A 25,805-nucleotide genomic window follows, 5' to 3' on the forward strand; every position below is an offset into this window, starting at 1 on the left:
ATATGTATGTTGCATGATATCTTGTGGTTGTATGATATATGGTATTTTGGGGAACTCACTAAGCTTTGTGCTTACGGTTTTCAGTTTATGTTTTAGGTACTTCGGTTTTTCAATTGGAAGAGCTCTGGATTATTGCAGGGCACAAACCACATGTTTTCGTATTCTGTGAATTACTCTGATTTGATGATGTTATGTTAAAGTTTTTTTACCTTGGTTTTTGGGAAAAATATGTATTAACGATTTATTAAAGTAAAAACAAAATTTTTATGTCAATATTTTTGGGATGCTACAAGTTGGTATCAGAGCCTTGGACTGAGGGATTCAGACATACTCTCGGGTGTGTCTGAACTCAAACTAAGGATTTGGTAAAGTTTTTTCAAAAAGAAAAGTATTTTAAGAAAAGAGTTTTCTAAGATAAGAAAGGGTGTGGTGCATGCAATCATCCGCACTCAAGTAAGTTTTCCCAAAATACCCATACGTGTTATTTGATATGACTTGATTTATGAATCTATGAATCGCATGCTAGTTAGGGCTAAGGATCTGCTCAGTTTTTGCATGATAGAATGCTAGGAGAGATGCCTTTGTGTGTCTATTGTATGAGCTGGTAGACTTGGATGCTAAAGCTGGTTATTCCGAGATAGATTGGCTTGATATGTGTGATGCTTTGTAGTTTTGGGAGTATTGCATGCAATGATGTAATGGGGATATCTATTGGTACCAGTAATTGCTAAGTGTATACTTTAAAAATTGTATACGGTTAGGATCTTATAGCCCTAGAATAATTGATTTGGCCTTATTTCATGTTCCTTGTATGGTTGTGGTCCTAGGGTAGAGTCTTTTATTCGACAGTCTATTTGATCCTGTTCTATTTATAATTTTCATGCATAAGGAAACCGGCAGTAAGGGTGGAATTCTAGCATGAGTTGTGGTATGTGAGTTGAATGTCCTATGATCGTTCTATGGATTGGAGTGTTACTGCTCGAATGCTGCTTGCTTTGTGCTTTGTGGAACTCTTAAGTAATGGGAGTTAACTACTAAGTGAATATGAATGTATTCATGAGGTGGGTGACTGGCATTATGGGGAGTTCTTCAGCAGCTGATAGCAGGGTGAGGTCGGAAACCTAGGAAAGCCTAGGGATTGCTTCAGTGGGATTTGTTGCGCTGTTTAGTGAATTTTTGGGTGCATCAGATCGAGAAGGCGACTTAGAGGATTCGAGATGATTCTTGAGGAAAGTATGGATAAGTGTGGAAAGTAGTATTGGGCCCATACTACTGAAAGCACAGGATCCATACTTGAATCGGGGAGAGTCTTGGAGAATCTAAGAAGCTTGTGGGAAGAGGATTCTTGAGTATGTTATGATCTTTTGCATGTTGTATATCAGTTTGTTCATGAGCTCCCACAAAGGACGTTCTGGTTCTGGTTCTGGCTCAGGTGAGGGTACTGAGCCGATTAGGGAGCAGATGCGGGAATTCATATCGTCGGAGATTACCCGCGGTATTTTGGAGCAGACTCTGTGATCTTTGGTTTAGTGAAGGAAGGGATTCTGGAGATATTGGGTGAGTGCTTGGGCGCGTTTCGTGATGAGGTTATAGCTATAATTGGAGCTCGCAGTCTATCATTTTGTGAGCGAGAGATTGATTTGGAGCACGTGGGGAAGAGGGGGCAAGCATGTTATGTTTTCTCTGCAACCAAGTTGGGCCACAAGAGGGCCGTCTGTCTGATGAGGAGGGGAGGAGCAGTGAGAGAACCTACTCCGACTATTTTGCAGATCTCTGATAGTGGTAAGGATAGGGCAGGAGCCCAACAAAGAGGATTCAGCCATTTCAGTGTCAGACAGGGGAGGCTCGTGCTCCAGCAGGTGATTTTGCGGGTATGTTATATTGTGCTTTTCTTCAGTTTTTATCGGTATTTATGTTGCTTGCAGTGTTTTATTGGTTGGGGGAAACGTTATATTTGGTTTAATTCCCTGTTATGGTTGGGTTATATCTTCGGGAATGGTTTTATGTCTTTTGCATGCCATGAATCTTTAGTAGGTTATTAAGGGGTTGTATCTCGTGTAGCGGGTCCCAATGTGTTCGGTTGTTATTCTGGTTTTGGTCGAGATCGGTTCAAGGGTCTTGTGTGGAAGGTCTTTGGTCAGGATTCAATGGGTTGGTTCTTCAGTAATCGGCAGGGTTTAACGGTTTTAGTATTTTGTTCCAATAGGAGCGGAAGTTGCCTATGGAAGAACTGCTGGGTTCAAACACTACCACTGCTAGGAGAGGAGTGGTAGGAGGAAGATGGTGGTGTTAGTTGCATGAGTTTTTTGGTCATCGGAATGACATGGGATTTTCATATTTTCTCAGGTTACAGTCGATCAGGATTCAGGGATTCTTCGAGAATTGGAGATGGGATTAAGATTCGTTGGTTTTGGGCAAGGGTTATGTTTTTTAGTCGCCAGCATAAAAACTCAGGGAAGTGGTATGGTATCATGGGAGGTGATTTGGATTATCAGATGGACTAAGCTTTCAAGAGTATTCTTTAGGATTTCAGGAGTTGGGTGATCATTGAGTTTGGCTAGCAATGGAACGTTAGTATTGTTTAGCGTAAGGTATGAGCGGTTCATGCTATTTGAGGGAGATGGGTCGGAGATCCATAAGGATTAAAAGGTAAGAGAACTTCGTCGAGTCTAAGTGGGGGAGAACTGAATGGCTTTTCAGATTGAGGTTGTGTTGGTGGGAGTCCAGGAAACTTCCAACCGTAGGTCGGCATCTCTATTGTGATACATAGTAGGCTGTAGAATTCGAATATGTGACCCGAACTCCTGATTGGTTGCAGGATTCGGCTCAGGATGCATGGTATTGTGATGGTTTGAGTGTAGTAAGGCTATGGGTGGTAATCATGGTTGGTTGGAAGTGTTGTAAGATTGTGATGGGATCGTAGCATTCATTAGTTCGAGGTAGACTATTATTAGGGATGGTCATGAGCATGGAAGAGGAATCAGTACGTGCCTTGGGTATGCCGGCCAGGGTTGTCGAGGAATTATTCTCTGTTCTAGGTTGAGAACCATTGGGGTTGTCGAGGAATCATTCTCTGTTCTAGGTGGAGCCAGGTCTGAGTGGCTCGTGATGGTTGAGGCCCGTGGGTGAGGCCCATGTGATTATGGCAATTCATGTTGGGCCTGGTAGAGACCTTTGGGTCAGGGTTTGGATTCTGAGTTGCAGGATCAAGTGGGAGGTCAGTGTGTGATGCAGAGGGTTTATAGGTTGGGTAACCTTGTTATTTGGTGTCTTGGGAACCTGGTGGTTGGACCAGGTGCGAGATTGGTAGTCTCAGGGATGGTTTGGGAATATTATTTATCGGTCAAGTGAGGGGTCGTCAGGAATCAGAAGGTTGTGGTGTGAAATGCAAGTGTAGATTTATGGATCTCGGGTCATGAGTTATGTATCTAATTGGTTTTGGGTAAGATCTCGAGCCAGTTATCGCGCATGTTTTGTGCATAATTCTTCTTTCAGTGGGATAAGTATTAGGGTATCTATATGCCAAGGGCCTCAATCACAAGGTTCAAGGGTAATGAATGAGTTTAGCTTTGATGACAGATCGAGCCATTGTGTTGTGCCTTGGGATGGTTCTATCTGTGGGAGGGCCACATCATGTTTAGGAATCAGGAGAAGGTAGTTTGTTGGAGTTGGGGTATGATATGAGACTACAGTTGGTCTGGTGGTATTCTTTTAGCAGTAGGTTTGGTGGCGAGGTGGTTTGGGCAATTATCGCCATATAAGGTTCCTCTCGGGACTCGCGTGGGGCTACTGTGTTTATACGTCTTTTGGCTCAACAATCGGGTAGGAGTCTGGTGTTTCAGGTCGTTGGCAGACAAGTTGGGACCAGGGAGGTCTCGGCTGCTTTTGGAAGCATCAAGATAATCAGGGTTGGAAGTATTTTGTTCAATCGGGAATTCATAGAGGAGTGTGAATGGTAGTGGTTCAGTGTGGGCGGTCTGTCACGGGTCAGACCATCTCGAGACTCCAGATTTCAGATTGAGTGGATGTGGCTATTTTGTAAGGAATTATTGTTGGGTGGTGAAAGGATTCGTTCGTCTTCGGGTTGGAGATCCCTGCTAGGGTTGGTTTTGGTTGCCTTGGGAATGATATGTGTAACATCCCAAAAATACGGTCCAAAAATTTCATTTTTAATCATTAATAAAACCATAGTTATCAAATCATCACATAAAATCATAAGTCATTGTATCTCAAAACATCATAATCATCTGTCAAATATATCAGAGTAAAAACATCCCAAGCTAAAAACATGGTGTGTGCACCGCAGTCATCTCGAGCTCTTCCTCTTGCTACCGGAAGTACCTGAAACCAAAACTGAAAACTGTAAGCCCGAAGCTTAGTGAGTCTCCCCAAACTACCACATACCATACACATAATCACATAATCACATAATAACATAACATGGGCCTTTCCCGCTACATAGTGCCTTGCCCAGCATCGGACCGATGTACGGTATCGGGCCCTGCCTGGCATTGGACCGAGATCCGGCATCGGGCCCCGTCCGACATCAAGCAAAGCTCGGTATACATATAAACATATCAACAAATACACATAAATAATCACATAATATAAACGTATAAACATTCCTCGGGCCCCGCCCGGCATCGGACCGAAATCCAGAAACATATAAACATTCCTTGGGCTTTACCCGGCATCGGACCGAAGTCCGGAAACATATAAAACAAGCACATGCAAGATTCACGAAGACATCAAGCATACAACCATTCCTCGGGCACCCCCCGACATCGGATTGGAATCCGGAAACATAATAACCTACATCGGGCATTGCCCGGCATCAGACCTTAGTCTGGAACATACTAACATACATAAACGGGCCGACATTGGTGCCTTCGACCCGTTACTACAGGAGGAAACTCACCTCGCAAAGCTGAATGCGAAATCTCATGGTAAGGAATATCTAACGGCTGCTCCAACGACTCCCCGACTATCATTATCACAACAACACTTAGTCAAAATCCAATAATCCTTCTTAGGGTAAAATGACCATTTTACCCCTAATCTACTTTGATCCATGACCTAGGCCCAAATTCTTAACATGAAGGGCCTAAGTCCATAAAGTCTTTTCAAGCCCACAAATGGCCCACTTTTCTAAATTGGGCCCAACTTCTCAAATGGGCCTTCCCTTAAACCCAAACATGTCCTTAGTCCAATAACTGACTTCTGATGGCCCACTAAGGCCCAATAGCTAAGAAGTCCAAAGATTGGTCCAAACCGAGGTCCAAATGACGTGAAGCCCAAAATCAGTGAGTACGCAGGGCGTACTCTTCTGTACGCTAAGCGTACATGCTGCATGGCTTGTACGCTACGCGTACTGGCTTGTACGCCCAGTGTACTACCCTATTAAGCCATATTCCTCAAAAGTGGTTAATCCCTTAAGACCTTAAGCCTACAATACAGATCTGAGTCTGTTAACATGTCTTAACTCATAAAGTCGATTACTTGGTGGCTTGCCACCCACCAAATGGACCCAAACTTGGAATATAGCAACAAACTTCCATGGAAATGACTAGAAATCATGCATGGTCACAAAAGGACCTTCAAGATTGAAACTTTATGGCTCTAGGGACACATTTAGCACTAAGGGAGGCAACCCTAAGCCTAGAAACAGATTGGACTCATAAAAATCCATTCTTGGGACCTAAAGAGGTCCAAAACACCATTAACATAGATCTAAGCGTTCATGAGGCAAGTTGACAGATTTTTACCTCAAATAAGTGCCAAATGGTGATTTTATCTCGGATCCTTGAGCTCAAGCTACTCAAGTTCTTCTTCTTCAACTTCTTCTTTCTCCTTTCAAGCTTCTAAACACCATAATGAACTTCAAAAGGCAAAAAAAAACACACAAGGATGTGGAATGAGAGGCTATCTAGGGTTTCTGAGGTTGAGAGGCTGGTAAGGAGGCTAGGGTTTGAGTCATAATGTTGTATTTATATGGCTTAAACCCTAAAAATTAGGGTTTTGATTCTGCTTGCGTACGCTGCGCGTACGCTCCTCCACCTCCCGCATCCAATGTGGCACTACGCCCCGCGCACGCCCACCGTACGTCTTCGGGTAGCCCAATCATGACGGCCCATTTGCTAAAGCCCAACTCAATAATCCACTTATTTATTTCATAGCCCAATAATTAATTACAAAGATATTAAATAATTATTACCTCAAGTGACGGATGTTACAATTCTCCCCCACTTGAATAAGACTTCATCCTCGAAGTCCGCTATGCCTGGAAGCTCCCTCATCTCCTCCTCGGGCTCCCAAGTCCACTCCGAGCCCTTGCGGTGATTCCACTTCACCTTCACCAGCTCTACCCTCTTGTTCCTCAGCTCTTTCGTCTTCCCGTCGAGAATGGCTACTGGTCTCTCGATGTAGTTTAGGCTGTCACTAACCTGTATATCCTCTAAAGGAACACTGCGGAGTGTTGTAGATCTGGCTGAGCTCTGCTGGAAGATCCAAACGATAAACAACCCGACCCGCTCAGCACTTCCGCAGTTGGGAGACATGAAAAGTGTTGTGGATCTGGCTGAGCTCTGCTGGAAGATCCAAACGATAAGCAACCCGGCCCACCCGAGCCAAAACCCTGAATGAACCGATGTACCTGGGGCCCAGCTTGCCTCGCTTCCTGAACCGGATGACACCTTTCCAAGCCGACACCTTCAGGAGAATCATGTCGCCCACCTGAAACTTCAAGTCTGAACGACGCTTGTCGGCATAGCTTTTCTGCCGACTCTGAGCAGTCTGGAACCTGCTCCGGACCTGCTAGACCCTCTCAGTGGTCTTGAGTACTATCTCAGTACTCCCCATGACTCTCTGATTGACCTCGCCCCAACTGATTAGGGTCCTACACTTCCTCCCGTAGATCATCTCAAAGGGAGGTCGATATATTCTGGCGTGATAACTGTTGTTATATGAAAATTCCGCCAACAGAAGATACGTATCCCAACTATCGCCGAAATCCAATACACTTGTGCGCAACATATACTCGAGAGTCTGGATCTTCCTTTCACTCTGCCCATCAGTCTGAGGGTGAAAAGCGGTACTGAGGTGAAGACGAGTACCCATCTCGTCATGGAACCGCTTACAAAATATGGAAGTGAAACGAACATCTCGATCTGACACAACCGAAACCGACACTCCATGTTGTGCCACCACCTCGCACACATAGATCTCGGCTAGCTTCTCCGCCGATATACTCTCCTGATTGGGATGAAATGAGCACTCCTGGGCAACCGATCCACGATGACCCATTTCGAATCTATTCCGCGTGCGGTCCTGAGAAGCTTCGTGATGAAATAAATAGTGATATCTTCCCATTTCCACACGGGAATATCCAACGACTGCATCTTGCTGTGAGGTCGCTGGTGTTCAGCCTTGACTTTCCTACAAGTCAAGCACCGCTCCACATACCATGCTATGTCTCGCTTCACCTAGGGCCAGCAATAATCAGGACATAGATCCCGGTACATCTTCGTCGCCCCGGGATGGATGGAGAATCTCGACTTGTGAGCCTCATCTATTAGAACCTGGCGTACCCCGCCCCAGTAAGGAACCCAGACCCTCCGATGCAGGGACAACAACCTACGGCTATCATAATCAAATGAGGCCACTTGGCCTACGATCCTCTCACACTTCTGGCGCTCTTCTTTCATACCCTCAACCTGCGCCTCCCGGATCCGTTGCAGCAACGGAGTAATCACTGTCATCCTCATACATATGTCTCGTATCGGAGCCGCCATTGCCTTGCGGCTAAGAGCATCGGACACCACATTAGCCTTCCCTAGGTGATAAAGGATCTCACAGTCATAATCCTTGACCACATCTAACCACCATGCTGCCTCATGTTCAGATTCGGCTGATCCATCAGATACCTCAAGCTCTTGTGGTCTGTGTAAATGGTACAACGAACCCCATAGAAGTAGTGTCGCCAAATCTTGAGGGCGAAAACTACAGCCCCCAGCTCCAAATCGTGTGTCGGGTAGTTCGCCTCGTGAGGCTTCAACTGCCTCGAAGCGTATGCTATCACGTGACCCCGCTGCATCAACACTGCACCCATACCCGTGATTGAAGCGTCACAGTAAACTACGAAGTCATCAACACCCTCCGGTGAATTCAGAATCGGTGCCTCGCATAACCGCTATCTGAGAGTGTCGAAGGCTGCCTGCTGCTCAGGCCCCCAACGGAATATCACCCACTTTTTGGTCAGTCAGGTCAAGGGAACAACAATCTTGGATAAATCCTGGATGAATCTCCGATAATAACCCGCCAGACCAAGAAAACTTTGAATATCAGATGGAGACCTCGGAACCTTCCATTGCATCACGACCTCTATCTTGGCTGGATTGACCAGAATACCCTTCTGGTTGACAAGGTGCCCCAAAAACTTCACCTCGCGCAACCAGAACTTACACTTGGAGAACTTTACGAAAAGTCTCTACCTCCTCAGTGTCTCCAGCACCTCCCTAAGGTGCTCCTCATGCTGCTCCCGAGTCTTGGAATAAACCAAGATATCATCGATGAAGACTATCACAGACCGGTCTAACATCGGTCTGCACACGCGGTTCATGAGATCCATGAACGCGGCAGGAGCATTGGTGAGCCCAAACGGCATCACCATGAACTCATAGTGACCATAGCGAGTCCGAAAGGCTGTCTTCGGCATGTCATCATCCATGACTCGCATCTGGTGATAACTCGATCGCAGATCAATCTTGGAGAACCAAGATGCGCCTTGAAGCTGGTCAAATAAATCATCAATCCTCGGGAGGGGATAATGGTTCGTCACCGTTACCTTATTCAGCTCCCGGTAATCTATACACATCCGATATGACCCGTACTTCTTCTGCACAAACAAGATCGGGTCACCCATGGTGAATTACTCGACCTGATAAATCCCTTGTCTAACAGCTCCTGCAGCTGTGTAGACAAATCCTGCATCTCGGGAGGAGCCAACCGATATGGTGCCTTGGCTATCGGTGCCGCACCAGGGACTAGGTCAATCCTGAACTCTACCTGCCTCTCCAGAGGTACCCCAGGAAAATCCTCTGGGAACACGTGTGGGTACTCTCGTACGATCGGTACATCATCCACAGTCGCCTTACCCTTATCTCGGGTATCCATAACATAGGTGACATAACCTGCGCAACCTTGTTGAAAGTAGCGCCTAACTCTCACTGTTGAACACAAAGTCGGTCCACCCTGCGACCTCTCGCCCTGAATCACTAAACCTCCTCCACTTGGGGTCTGAACCCGCACAAGCTGCTACTCGCAGTCGATCACTTTCCCATTGGGGCTCAACCAATCCATACCCACTATAACCTTATTCCTTCGCAGCGGAATAGGGACTAAATCCACGGAAAACTACTCATCAAACAACTGCAGTGTACATCCCCGATGAACCCTCGCAACACGAACGGTCCTATCATCTGCTATCTCTACATCTAGTGGACAATACAACTCCCCTGGAGCTCCTACAAACCGCTTGCTGAGCGCGAGCGACACAAAAGATTGGGTAGCCCCCAAATCGAATAATACCAGAGCATATATACCGTTCACAAGGAACGATCCTATAATGAAACACATAAACATAAGAAACAATAAATATAAATAAAGAGATAAGGAGAAGATACATACCCTTCACCACATCGGGAGCTGCATGTGCCTCCTCTGCTGTCAGCTGAAAGGCTCTGCTCTTCGCCATAAGCGCCTCTGACCGGTCCTAACGGCCATCGGTAATCTTCAACGTAGCAGGAGCGGGTGCCGCCACCTGTCCTGCTACTGCTAAACTAGGGCACTGGGACCACTTATGTCCCCTCTGATTGCACTGGAAGCAAATCAGATCTGATAATGTGGTGGTGGTGGTGGTAGCAGTACAATCCCTACTTACATGACCTGTTCGGCCGCACTTAAAGCAGCCCGAACTACCCGCCCTGTACGTCCCCTCGTGCAACTTGCCGCACTTGCCACAGCGGTTGCGGCCCTGCTGGCTCCTAGATCGTTGATCTGATACCTTGGGCTTCTTGCTTACAATCCCTGTTTGAACCCCTTCTGGTTTCCTCTTCTTCTCCATCTCCAAATCCAGCTCCCTCTCCCGAGCCCTCGCAATCATATCCTCCAGCGTCTTACAGCTAGATCGACTCACAAATTGGCGGATATCACTCCACAGCATCTCATGATATCGGGCCTTTTTCATCTCCTCGTCCGCCACATACTATGGAACAAGAAGGGTCCTCTCCTTGAACATGGCGGTGATCTCAATCACCGTCTCAGTAGTCTGATGGAGATCCTGGAACTCCCTAGCAAGCTGTTGCACCTCAATCACAGGTGTAAACTTGGCCCTGAACTTGGCTGAAAAGTCATTCCAAGTCATCGCATCAAGAGTTGCATCATCTCCAATGGCATGTCCAACCTCCTCCCACCAATCACACGCTCTGTCCTTCAAAAGACAGAAAGCAAGTCGGACCTTGTCCCCCTCGGAACATCTGCTCGTACGGAGAGCCTTGGCAACATTAGCCAACCATCTTCTACTAGCAATGTGGTCCCAAGCCCCATGATAGTCTGGAGCTCTACAACCTCGGAACTCCTTGAATGTCATTTTGCATGCCCCTAGCATGGCCGCCATCTCGGTGCAGAATTTACCCAACCTCTCATCAAGTATCTCCAAGATGCCCTCCTTGAGCGTACCAAAGATCACAAGAGTCTGGTCTAAAATACTGCGCGTGACCTCAGATGAAATGAATTCTCTCATCTGCTCGTCGAGTTGCCCGACTCCAGAGCCCGAGCCTGATTCCTCACCGGCACCTGAACTGCCAATTGGTCTAGTGCGTAGCGTCACCATACTGAAAATACACCATAAAAAAACTGATGGGTTTTGCGTATTCTAACACTCCTAAGTGTACATGCAACCCTAAATACCTTGGATCTATGTTTTCTCTATTATACATGCAATTATGAACTTTCCAAGGTATTACCCTATCTAGCATACAATACTTGATACTTGGGTAATCAAATGGATAGAATACATACGTTTGTTTGATGTAGCTTGTCTCCATGAAGCTTGAGTGCCTAGTGCCCCAAGTGTGACACCTCAAATGGTTCACACAACACCAAATGCACATGGAATGACTTGAGAGAAATGGAACACTCCTTGAAATCGTCTAGCCCTCATATTCACACATTAGTGTACGATTTCTTGAGCCATGGGATTCTTTTATATGGTGGCTATTAGGGTTACACCATGTAACTCATAACTTTACCCATTCCTTATGCTCCATGGATTTTAACCTCCATGGAGTATCCATGGGTCACCCCATGGACTTAGTCCAACATAAGGAATCTTGGATCACAAGCCTACATATATAAGAATGAATGATTTACACAATCAACCCATATATTTAATTAGTCTCCTTTTGATCACTTAATTAATTCCAAATTAATTCTTGATCAATACTAATTAAATAACCTTATTAATATATTAGAACTTATAATATATTAACCAACCTTAAGTGTTATTTCTCTCATTATAGTCTATCCAAATGCATGATGCCATGCAACCCAAATGGACCATGCCGGGTCGGGTCAAGTCTTACCAATTATAGTTATGGACTTAGACATTAATCCAACAGTCTCCCACTTGGATAAGTCTAAAACTATTATTATGTATGACTTCAGGAACCGATCAGCAATCGTAGCTCTCAAAAGCTTCTGTCGAACTCTGACCTTGTCGATGAACTCTGACCTTTGTCAATGACTTGTCCATTAGATAAGGGATCATATATTCCTCCATTCTAGATATCATATGGACTGAGACATGGATTATCAATCATTCTCTCTGTCCATTTGTTGTTTCCTGATTTCCGATTCATGATGACTGACTGATTGAACAAATCAAATCAGTCCTGGCTTGGCCAAGCACTCACATGTATCATCTTTAAATCATCGAGGGGCCCACAGATATCGCTTTTATCCCGAAGGTAAAAGGAATGGATAAACTTCGTCTCATATGGCTTGTTCTACTACTTGTTGAATCATACACAAAGGCACGTTTTATAACATCGAGTTACCAATGCGTTTTCGTGCAATCAATGTATAACCAACTCATAGTAACAACTCATATCTCTAGGTTTGAAGAATATAAGATATTATCGTCTCATGATCACTCTTGATAAAATCCATGAAGTGATTCAAATGAGCGTGGGTTGAATCCAATACTCAGAACTTATGAGCACTCATGAGTGTTGTAGCACCACTTTGTCCACCAACTTGGACCTCTACAAACCAACCCATGACAGTCTTGATTCATATCTACTTCCAACATATGACCGACTGTGGATGGTTTGAATAACTTAATCATTCAGGAGGAGCGACTTAGTTATTCTGGAAGTCAAAACATGCAAAGTGAAACACAAGAATAAATGAATCAAATATGGTATCAAACCCTATGAATATAAATAAACACTTTTATTTATCACCATACTGATTACTCATTATTCATTGTTTCGGTTTTATCAACTTTATACTTGAATTAAAAACACTAGTTGTCCCATGCTCCAAGCATGTACACTATGTTTTTATTAAACAATAGCTTTGCCATACACCAAGTATGCACTCTATGTTTGTCTATGATCCTTACTTTGTGAAATAAACCAATTGAACATAATTTCAATGATTCTAATTTCACACTCCCAAATCCTTATCGAAAAATGTGAGAATTTGAAATTCCTATCATTAATCGAAATCTGTTTAGATTTTAAACTTATATGCACTGACCCTCCTGTAATGAATATCTACAAAGTCACAAAGACTTGTCAACAGTCATTATAAGGTATTCCAATGGAGATCAACTCCATGGAAACTAAGTCTCATATTCAAAGTACATTGCTTTGGACATGCTTCTTGCATTAAGTTTTCTAATCTTACACAGATAACTTCCACCTATGGAGACAACTCCATATTCTCATTTTGACTATCACTTCTGAATAAGAGATGCCTCTTTTCAGAATATGTCAATATGGTCCTTCCAAAATTAGCACTATACTTCCAACTGTCCCTGAGCAACCAATCTTTGGTAAACCTCAGATTGTCCTCGACAATTGCTTAATCATTTTATTCATATCCAATTCTAGACCTTTTCCCTTCTTAATGCCTCCGGGCATTTGGAAAAATTTAGAAATGACAAATATTATAGCACATGCAATCGATCCTGTACCCAAAGCAAATGGTACACGATTCATGATGTCTCACATAAAGACATGATTCTAGACCAGTCTTTTGCTACAATATTTTTATTTGCCATGTTTTCAAAATTTGACTATGAAGAGGGATGCCGTAATCATAATCGAATTTTGAGAACGCAATACGTAGAATTTCCTTAAGTTGAACCAATCCAACATGAAATTCATATATATATTCTTGACTAAAGATGATTAAGGTCTCAATCTAAGCCTTTAGAACTGAAATGAAGTATATCCTCTCCCTTAATTATAGGAAAACAACTTTTTCAATCCCTACAGCCTCACGAATTGAAACTTTTGTTTTCTATAATTAACATTGCTAACTTGCAACACTAACAATAATTATCATGCTCCCACTAACATGATGATTATTAGCATAACACTTATGCTCCCACTAGCTTTGACATGTATGCAGAAATCAGCTGGACTTCTAGAAATCAATACTTTATTGACTTCCTTACCAAAGTTCAGATTTCTGATACGAGATGCTTTGATAAAAATTTATCAAAATCATACACCTTTCCTTAGATATCATGCATGTGTGTCTAAACAATTTCAGAACTATGAAAAGGGATGCCGTAATCATAGTCTCAATTGTTTAGACCTTTTGTCATCTGCTTCAAATCTACTTGGTGGAAGTGTTTCCTCACCATCATTTTCATGAATCGGAGAGAAACCTTATGACCCTTAGATTTTATGGTGTATGTGTTCTTATCCATGTGAATCGTCAAAACCATAGTCACAAGACAAGGATAATGACAAATCCAAACTCATATGGACTGAACTTATGCAATCTTAACTTCTTGCCACCTGGCAGTACAGGGCCTGCCATTGCTTCCAAGTTGTTATGCAACCAATTGAGAACTTTCAGAACTCCTATGCAAAGCGAACTTTAACTGGAATGGGCATAGAATATGTCAACACGATAGGTTATAAACCTCAAGTCGTGTGCTAGTGAAGAACCTCAGGTTTTATTCTTGATTAGTTCTTGAAATTCTTTTTAGGATCTTTAAGACTCCCACTATCCTCTTGACATATAAGACTATCTTGCCAAATATTCAAGAGATAGTGCGGATTCTTTATCAAGACAAACACTTCACACAATTGGCCTTAGTTGGTCTTTCTTTTATCCAAAACATCACAACTTACCAATTTCAAATGTACAAGAGTAGGACACTTTTACTCTTACATTTGACAAGTGTTTTAAACCTTTCTTTAAGATATGTCACTCAAGTTACAATCTTGGATTATGACTCTAAGACTTGTTTTGAAACGAAGTATGACTCATCTTCTTGATTTAACCATTTCAACAATTCATGACTCTTCTTCTTAGTCATAAGAATGCACTAAGATGTCCTTAGAAGACCAATTGTGATGTGGTTCTTTAATCATTAAGATGATCACAAAACATGATACTAAAGTACTCTCCCATCTTTTCAGATTTGAGAAACTTTTATCTGTCTGCCTAATTTGATTCTTCCCATTCGTTCTGCCATACATTGAGACTTTTCCAATGTTTCAGAATTATACTTAAACTTGTAAGTATAACCATATTTACTAAAATTTAGTAAATCATGACGAATAGTCTTAACGAGCTTTGTGGTGGACTTGACCAGTACACAAGAATGTGTACTCGATCCCTTTAGTCCTTAACTTGACTCACACATCCATGTGAACAAGTCTTAATTTTCCAATGCTTGAAAGTTCTCATTCATCATACTATTCAACTTGCATGATTCCAAGTTTCTATCCAACTGAAGCCTTGGGAATGAGAATCTTTCCTTATTTGGTAAATTATGACACTACCACAAACGAAAGAATCAAGTCCATTTTTTTTCAAATATTGCTATCAATGGAATCATATAAACAACCATTTTTCACAAATGCCACTTGTAAGGATATTTAAAATAAATATAAAATTAAAAACTTTTATTTTATTTCAAAACTTTGCGGAAAAAACTTATCCTTATAGTGCAAATGCATACGGAAAAACTTGTTGTTATCTATTCCTAAGGAATATATCATAACTCCTAAGTAACAGCTTCAAAATTCTGATGTGATCGAAATCCACCTACGCGATCAGAATCAGCATATACTTCCTTTAAGCTTTCTCTCTATTCTTTGATTCTTAAAACATCAACATGTGACCCAGTCACATCATGTAATGAGGATCTTAGAATAGAAACTTAACAGAGTTAGATAATGGGCTCTACCTGAAGTAGAGTCAGACTTATTGACTTTAACATCCTTAGGTAAATTTGGCAGCTTTGCAATCCATGCCCCTTCCTTTGGCAAAATAAACATATGGACCCTTTGGTAATGGGACTATCTCAGACTTAGCCTTTCTCTTTACCATTTGGTCAACCGGGTTGACTATGGCCAATCCCTTTCCATTGGGAAGAGAATGTTTTTTCTGGATTTCCAGTGTCACCATTGTCACTGTCCATAAAGTTTTTGAGAAGTTGATCTTCTAATCAAATTTGCTTTACTATCGTTCCAAATCATTGTTGATTCAGCAGCACCAAGCAAATAGATATGATCATTAAGGTTCATGTCATAGTCTGTTTCATAGTAGTCCCAAAGGAACTCACTACGTGACTTAGAAAGTGATTGAACATCCAACTTTCTCAAGACTTTGACACCCAACTCTCCCAGCTTGTCAATATGTGACTTCATCTCTAAGATGTGATCACACATAGACCTTGCTTGCCATTAGGGCTTGAGTGACCTTGAACTTGTGGGTTAGGGAGAATAATTGGAGGAGGTGGAGGAAGTAAAGTTCCAAGAGATTTGGGAAGATCATAGATGTCTGAACTAGACATCTTTTGGGAGATATTCAAGATAGTTGATCTAAAGTCCTTAATATAACACCCAATATGAAATATTAAGGCTAGGATCCAACAACCTATTTATAACTGGAAGAGGGATGCCGTAATCCGAGTTATAAAATAGTTGAAGGTAGGTAAATGACGATTTACCAATTTCCACCATGAAAAACGAAATAATGTAATTAGGTTTCTAATTGGATTTGAAACTCCTAGATCTTTTGAGATTCATTGAACTTTTCAATGGCATGTTTTAATCTCGAGTGTGCCCTTCAGGTTTTGTGACTGGGATGTCGAGGATCACAAAACAAGGTGTGAAGTAACCATGCAAATATACTTGGTACCCTTAATATTTACCCCTCAATCGATGTGCCGGTTAACCACACGAGCTCCACCGATACTATGATAAATATTAAGTTACCCTTTGCCTACTTTGTTAAATCCAGGTTAGTGTGCCGGTTAACCACACACGCTCCACTAACGGTTTAAACAAAGTGGAAAGTGTAATTTCATGGATTAGCACCTTATTCACATTTTCCTAAGTAACTAAGATTGGGAATTTATAAGTGTTTAGTTACTTAGTATTCATCATTAATACTTTTAATGAAGGGAGAATTATAGTCCTTGTCCTACCCGTTCGGCTAACGACCCTCCACCAGTCAAGGAAGCGGTGGGTGAGAGTGGACACCCATTAAACTGCCATTTTATAGGCAGTAACCTTATACGCCCCTTATAGACCGGCTTCGTGAATGAGGCCTACTAACGGTAAGACTGACTTGCTCTTATACATATATTTATTATTAACTTATAATACTATAAAGTATAAGGGTTGAATTTTAACTTTTAAAATTCTAAGGGCTAACTTGGAATTAAAGTATTCATGGGGAAAACTTTACAAATTCCAAAACTTGAGGGCAAGTTTTGAAAATATTCAAAACTAATTAATTCCATAACTTATGTGTTTAAAGTAGTTTTAATTAATAAAAAACCCTTCAAGTTCCATAACTTGAGGACAAGTTATGGAAGACTTTAAACTAATAAAAGAATGTAACTTTTCTTTATTTTTGTAACTTATGGAACTAATTAAGGTTACACATTTTATCATTTAATGAAGTGACTCTTGAACCTCCATAACTTGAGGACAAGTTATGGAGTCATAAAACCATTTAATGAGGACAAGACTCTTCATTTTTGTAACCATTGCCAACTTTTTATGAGTTTTATGAAACTTAAATGTGACTTTTCATATAACTTGAGGACAAGTTACAAAAACACATTTTAGAATCAACTCTTAGATTAAAATGGATTGAAAACACATAATCAATTAACTTTTCTATTAATCTAATAAACTCATATGAACAAAGATAATTCACATCAAATTTTTTTTCAAGTAATTAGCATAACTTTTAAACTAATACAATTCGATTTTTCAGCTAATTTTCAAGTATAACAAGATAACAAACCTGGCTCTGATACCACTGATGGGTTTTGCGCATTCTAACACTCCTAAGTGTACATGCAACCCTAAATACCTTGGATCTATGTTTTCTCTATTATACATGCAATTATGAACTTTCCAAGGTATTACCCTATCTAGCATACAATACTTGTTACTTGGGTAATCAAATGGATAGAATACATACCTTTGTTTGATGTAGCTTGTCTCCATGAAGCTTGAGTGCCTAGTGCCCCAACTGTGACACCTCAAATGGTTCACACAACACCAAATGCACATGGAATGACTTGAGAGAAATGGAACACTCCTTGAAATCGTCTAGCCCTCATATTCACACATTAGTGTACGATTTCTTGAGCCATGGGATTCTTTTATATGGTGGTTATTAGGGTTACACCATGTAACTCATAACTTTACCCATTCCTTATGCTCCATGGAGTATCCATGGGTCACCCCATGGACTTAGTCCAACATAAGGAATCTTGGATCACAAGCCCACATATATAAGAATGAATGATTTACACAATCAAACCATATATTTAATTAGTCTCCTTTTGATCACTTAATTAATTCCAAATTAATTCTTGATCAATACTAATTAAATAACCTTATTAATATATTAGAACTTATAATATATTAACCAACCTTAAGTGTTATTTCTCTCATTATAGTCTATCCAAATGCATGATGCCATGCAACCCAAATGGACCATGCCGGGTCGGGTCAAGTCTTACCAATTATAGTTATGGACTTAGACATTAATCCAACACAAACATCAGTATACTCGTCATAACTCGAGGGATCACACATACTACAAGTTCCCTGGGTTCATCTCAGACTTCCTTGATTCGAGTACGGATCCTCTGCATTCAGTAGTACGGGCCCATACTACCTTCCACATCTATCCGTACTTTCCTCAAGAACTGCCTTGACTCCACCAAGTCCCTTCTACTACTACTACTGCTTCTCACGCTAATGTCATCCTAGGCTTGCCCTAGGGTAATCTCCGACCTACTCTCCGCCATCAGCTGTATAAGAAGTCCTTGCTATCTCCCCCTAACTAGCTCGCGAATAGCATTACATATCACTAAGACCAAATAATTCTTCGAATGAGAGGTCCTACCCTACAACGGTTAGACTCAAACGAGATCTATGAAATAGAGCTAAACCTAACCTTCTGAAATTATTTAGTCCTCATAATATGTAACTTAACATATTCATTCACCACTTAGTTAAAGATAACTAGGACCCCTAAAAGCATAAAGCAAGCAGCATTCGATCAGTCAGTAAACAAAACCAAGCATATCCTAATCAGGTCATCATATCACTAACTAATCAGTACTAACATGCAGTTCATAAGCTCATACAGTAGGCACACAAGGCATCCTTCCTAGATCATTGGCCCTAATCTAGCATGCAGTGCTCATACGCATATAACATGCATACAAGGCATCCTTCCTAGATCCTTAGCCGTAATCTAGCATGCCATTCTCTTAATCATATCATAGCATAACGAACATGTATGGGTAATTTGGGAGAACTTGTTGGATTTGGTGTCTAAGCCCATAACTATAATTGGTATGTACTTGACCCGAGAGTAGCATGGTCCATTTCGGGTTGCATATCACCAGGACAATTTGATAGGATGGATACTTGATTAAGAGGTTACTTATGATTTATTAATATATTATAAGTTCTGATATATTAATCTGAAATCATATTATTTAATTAGTATTGATCAAGAATTAATTATGTGATCAAAAGAGACTAATTAAATATATGGGGATTGATTTGGTAAGTCAATGATTCTTATAGTGTGGGCCAATTGTTATTTAGGATGGGCTAAACCAATATGGTAGTCCATGGATAGTCCATGGAGGTTTAACCCATGGAGCCTAAGTAATATGAAAGGTCATGGGCATTAGGGTTTGCATGGATGTAACCCTAGACTTTGCCACACTATAAAAGGACTCCCTAAACACCCAAAATCAGACACTAGAGTTCTTGGAGTTCATTAGAGCCGATTTTAGAGCTAGCAACATCTCTCTCAAGTTCTCTTTTGTCCTAGGTGTGTTGTGAACCGTTTGAGGCATCACACTAGGTGTGATAAGTTCTTAAAGGCCAAATACAACAAGTTCTACAAGCTACATAAAAAGGTAAACTCCTAACTAGTATTTTATGTCGTTTATGTCAACTGTATGCTAGTTGTAGGCTTAATGCTTTGGAAACAATATTGCATGTATAATTAGAGAAAACATAGATCCAAAGCATTTAGGGTTGTATTTGCACCATAGGATGTTGTAGTATACTAAAACCCATCAATGGTGTCAGAGATTGGTTTGTTTTTCTATTATACTTGATGCTTATTGGTTTTTAAAGTTGAAAAAAAATCGAATTTCTGCCTTCTGACTGGTGAACTCGCTGAGTCCACTGGCTGACTCGACGAGTCCACTCAGAAACTTACCAACTCGACGAGTCCAGTTCATGCACTCGCCGAGTTGGTGCTCATGTGTGCAGATTTTCGAGTTTTTGGCCCTAATTGGATTAGGATCGTTACCGCAAACTATTTTTGGAACCATGAAATCTGTTTTTGATATGGTAATGATCATGCTTGTCCAATTAAAAGATAATTGTCATAATTTCAAGATTTGTATTAGTTTATATGATTAGGATAATTTCTTGAAGATTCTTGATATGAATTATCTTGTTCTTATGAGTTTAATTAGATCATGTATGAATTATTTGATTTTGTGTTAAAATAATGATCTTAATGCTATTTATGAACTCCATAACTTGTCCTCAAGTTATGGAAAATGAAAAGTCTCTCTTTTAAATAGTTTAAAGTCTTCAATAAATTGCCCTCAAGTTATGGAACATGAAAAGTTTTTCCATTAAAAAATGCGTTAAACTCATAAGTTATAGAAACCAAAAGTTTTTAAATAGTTCAAAACTTTCCCTCAAGTTTTGGAATTTGTAAAGTCACCCTTATGAGTAATTTAGTTCCAAACCCTAGAATTTTAAAAGTTTAACTTACACCCTTATACTATTATAATATTAAAAGTTTAATAATTATATATGTATCAGTTAAAAGTCAGTCTTACCGTTATTAGGCCTCATTCACGAAGCCAGTCTATAAGGGGGGTACAAGATTACTTCCTATAAAATTGCAATTTAATGGGTGTCCACTCTCACCCACCGCTTCCTTGACTGGTGGAGGGTCGTAGGCGAACGGGTAGGATAGGACATGAGTTCTCATTAAAAGTATAATGAAAATAGTAAGTAACTATACTTTTATTAAATTCCCAATCTTAGTTACTTAGGAAAAATGTGAATTTGGTGCTAACCCATGAAATTGCACTTAACACCTTGTTAAGTCATTAGTGGAGCGTGTGTGGTTAACCGGCATACTAATCTGGGACTGACAGTGTATGGCAAAGGGTAGCTTGATGTTAATTATAGATCAATGCAGCGTGTGTGGTTAACCGGCACTTTGATTAGGTGATTTGTAACATTGGGTGTACCAAGATAATTTGCATGGTTATTCACACCTTATTTGTGATCCTCGGTATCCCAGTCACAAACTTGAAGGGCACAATCGAGAAGCAGTTCGTCTTAACCTCCCTAACAGCGAAACCGTAGTTATCTACGGCGACAAAACTAGTACGAACCTTCGCATCATTTCGTGCATACAAGCTCAGAAGTGCTTGCGAAAGGAATATCATGCATTCCTCACACACATCGTGGATACGAGTCAAGAAGTGAAAGATATTCAGAACATCCCAAAAGTACGCGACTTTACCATTGAAAAGTTCAATGAATCTCAAAGAATCTAGGAATTTCAATTCATTTAAAACTTAATGTTCTATTTCGTTTTTCATGGTGGAAATTGGTAAATCGTCATTTACCTACCTTCAAATATTCTACAATTGGATTACGGCATCCCTCTTCCGAAGTGTAGAATATTCTGTTGGGTTCTAGCCTTAATATTTCAATTTGGGTGTTATATTAAGGACTGAAATCAACTAACTTGAATTTCTAGATGTCTTGTTCAGACAACTATGGTCTTCCCAAATCTTTTGGAACAAGCTTTCCTCTTGAAGATGATGTCCCACGATTGGATCGTGGAAGTGAAAATCATACTTCACTTCCTCCACCTCCTCCAATTATTCTCCCTGACCCACAAGCTCGAAGACTTGAAAAGTTCAAGATCACTCAATCCCCATTGGCAGGCAAACACAAAGAAGGAAAGTATGTATGTGCTCACGTCTTGGAGATGAAGTTACATATTGACAGGCTGGGAGAGTTGGGTGTTGAAGTCTCGAGGAAGTTGGCTATTGACTGGGTTCTTCAGTCACTCCCTAAGTCGTATAGTGAGTTCATTAAGGACTACTATATGACAGACCACGACATGACCCTTATCGATCTTGCCTATTTGCTTGTTGCTACTGAATCAACAATGATTTGATGCACTGGTAAAGCAAATTTGATTGGAAGATCTACTCCCCAAACTTCCATGGACATTGACAATGGTAACATTAGAAGTGCAGAAAAACTTTCTCTTCCCAATGGAAAGGGATCGGCATTGGTCAAGTCATTTGACCAAATGGTAAAGAGAAAGGCTAAGTCTGAGATAGTCCCGTGTACCATTCCCAAAGAGTCCATATGTTTCTATTGCTAAGAGAGGGGGCATTGGTTGCGAAGCTACCATATTTACCTGAAAGATCGCAAGGATGGTAAAGTCAAAAGGTTTGACTCTACTTCAGGTAAAATCCACTATCTTACTCTATTAATTTCCTAATTAGAGATTCTTAATACATGATGTAATGTAATTACATTTTGATGTTTTCTATAATCGAAGAAACGAAAGGAAGCTTAAATGAAGAGTAAGTTGATTCTGATCGTGAAGAGATGGATTTTGATCGCATGGTTCGATGATCAGAATTTTGAGCTGTTTCTTAAGAGTTATGATAGAATGTGTAGTAATAGATAACAACATAGTTTTCATATGTATTTGCATTGTAAGCATAAGTTTTCCGCAGTTTTTATAAATAAAGAAAAATTTTCAAATTTATCTTATTTTAAGTTTCCTTACAATGGCATTTCTGAAAATTGTTGCTTATATGTTTCCATTGATAGCAATATTGGAAAATGGATTTGATTCTTTCGTTTGTGGTAGTTTCATAATTTACCAAATAAGGAAAGATTCTCATCATCCAAGTTTCAGTTGGATAGAAACTTGGAATCATGCAACTTGTATTGTGTGATGAATGAGAACTTCATCTTTGGGAAATTAAGACTAATTCCTTGTTCGTATATGTGAGTCAAGTGAAGGACTAGGAGATCGGGTGCACTCGGTTGTGCGCTGATCAGGTCCACCACAAAGATCGGTAGGACTATTCGTTATGATTTACTAAAGTTTAGTAAATATGGTTATACTTACAAGATTAAGTATAATTCTGAACCATTGGAAAAGTTTCAATGTATGGCAGAACGAATAAGAAAAATCAAATTAGGCCGAAAAATAAAGTTTCTCCAATCTGAAAAGAAGGGAGAGTACTTGAGCATCGTGTTTTATGATTATCTTAGTGATTATGAAACCATATCACAATTGATTCTATAAGGACATCTTAGGGCATTTGTATGACTAAGAAGAGGAATTGTGAATTGTTGAAATGGTGAAATCAAAAAGATGAATCCTACTTCGTTCCAAAATTAAGTCTTAGAGTCATACTCTAAGATTGTAACTTGAGTGACATGGTCTTAAGAAAGGTTTATAACACTTATCAAATGTAGAGTAAAATGTTTTCTACTCTTCTACATTTGAAATTGGTAAGTTGTGATGTTTTGGATAAAACAAAGACCAACTAAGGCCAATTGTGTGAGGTGTTTATCTTGATAAGAAACCACACTAACTCTTGAATATTTGTTTGTCAAGTAATGTTCCTTGACAAAGTGAATCTTATATTTCAAGAGGTCAGTGGGAGTCTTAAAGACCTTGAATAGTCTCAAGAAAAAAAATCGAGAATAAGCCTATTTTTAGTCACTAGCACACGACTTAAAGTTTGTAACCTATCGTGTTGACATATTCTTGTTTATGTGCCATTCCAGTTGGTTGAATATGCATGTGAGTTCTATGAGTTTTCAATTGTTTGCATAACAACCTGGAAGCAATGGTAGGCCCTTGTGCTGCCAGGTGGCAAGAAATGAAGATTGAACAAGTTCAGTCTATATGAGTTTGGATTTGTCACTAACCTTGTCTTGTGATTATGTGTCACACCCCCGGCCAAGGCGAAACACGCCGGGAGTGGGACTAAGTTCATGGATCACAGATAAACTGAATATATAGCACAAGTACAACGATAAACAAAACAACATTTATATTCCATCATTAAGGTTTGAATACAAGGTTCTTACAAGTGATACTAGATAGTAGTTGCCTTAAACAAGTAGGCAGATACCAAAACTAGATAGTTAAGTCGTCTAAAATCCACGACAATTTTTCCGTCTGAAAGCTTGTCTAAGGATCCCCTGAGAATACATGTAAGTTTGAAGGTCAACACAAAGGTTGTTGAGTGTCACAGGTTTTCTGCTAACGCAGTAATACTTTTAATAAGTCTAAAAAGTATTATCTTTGTATGTATAACAACAGTTAAAACAGTGTTTTCAATGAGTCTTTAAAAGCCAAAATGTATAGTTTGTATAAGTAAACCCATACGTAAAACTGTGTTTGTAATGAATCTTTGAAAGCCAAGACGTTATGTTCCATAAGTAATTACATACTTAAAACTGTGTTTGTAATGAATCTTTGAAGCCAAAAGGTTCTGTTCTATAAGTAATTCCATACTTAAAACTGTGTTTGAAAGCAACCAAATACATGGTTGTACGGGTAACGAATAAAGTTTTCTGCCATGGTTGTACTTAACAACCGCAGATACGGATAAACAAACATACGGATATACGGATACAGTTATCTGCCAAGGTTGAACTTAATAACCGCAGATACGGATAAACAACAAGTATATTTGATAAGCATACACGTAAAGTGTATGATACTTGTTTAAACAGTTGACAAAACTTAGTATAGTGTACACAAGCACATGTATGAGCCTAAGATACAGGTTCTATAACTTGTATAAATGTATAAACCTGTATATTTATGTCATAAACAGACATACGGATATACGGATAAAGTTATCTGCCAAGGTTGAACTTAACAACTGCAGATACGGATAAACGGATAAACAACAAGTATATTTGATAAGCATACACTTAAAGTGTATGATACTTGTTTAAACAGTTGATAATACTTAGTATAGTGTACACAAACACATGTATACGCGTAAGATACAAGTTCTAAAACTTGTATAAATATATAAACCTATATATTTTTGCGCACATATGAGGTATATTGAAACTACCAAGTTGATAACCGTATGTACATTCATAGCACATTTGTAGTTGAAATGCATATGTTATTTTTATTAGTTGTATTATTTTAACAACATAACATATATAAATATTAATGTTTTAAAACGATTTTCTTTACTTAACATGTAAGCGTTTAAAAAAAATCATTTTCCCAAACTGATAAAGTGTTTACACAAAACATTAATATTTCATGTGCATTTTGTATGATAAATATTTCTTAGTACACGTACTACCATTGTACAGACGAGGGCCAGACATGAAACACCGGAGGGCAGGATCATTTTGGCATTTAAGCACTTCTGAAATCCAACAACCCAGACGGCACTTCAAACCAGATTCCCCGTACCGTAAGTAGTAGAGTAATAATTAACATTTTTGTGTCATTTATATTGCATAAAAATGATGATGTTGTTTGTATAAACAAAACATTTAGAAAATATATATAATATATACTACATGTATTCCCCCTCCCCCCCCCCCCCCAAATAAGTAGAAATGGGGCCGTAACACTCACCTTAAAGTGTTGTCGATTGGTTTTGAGAATTGAAGCGAGAAACCGAAACGTATTGCCGTGAACACAAATCTTCGAGATAAATTTAGTTTCATAAGGAAATATTAACATAAATTAATATGTGAAGGGTTGTTTGGTAATTTAATTAAAACATGGGACCCATTTACTAATTCAAATAAATGAAATAGGATCAAAATTACTAATCATTTCCAACTAAGGGGCTGTTTTGAACATTTGGTATAAAAGTTTGGGTGTTAGGACTTGTTTTGTAAAGACTTTCTCAAGGAGGGGGCTGGGAATTA

This window comes from Lactuca virosa, chromosome 3 (genome assembly GCF_052849685.1).
Source record: "Lactuca virosa cultivar CGN04683 chromosome 3, Lactuca_virosa_CGN04683_v6, whole genome shotgun sequence".
NCBI lineage: Eukaryota > Viridiplantae > Streptophyta > Magnoliopsida > Asterales > Asteraceae > Lactuca > Lactuca virosa.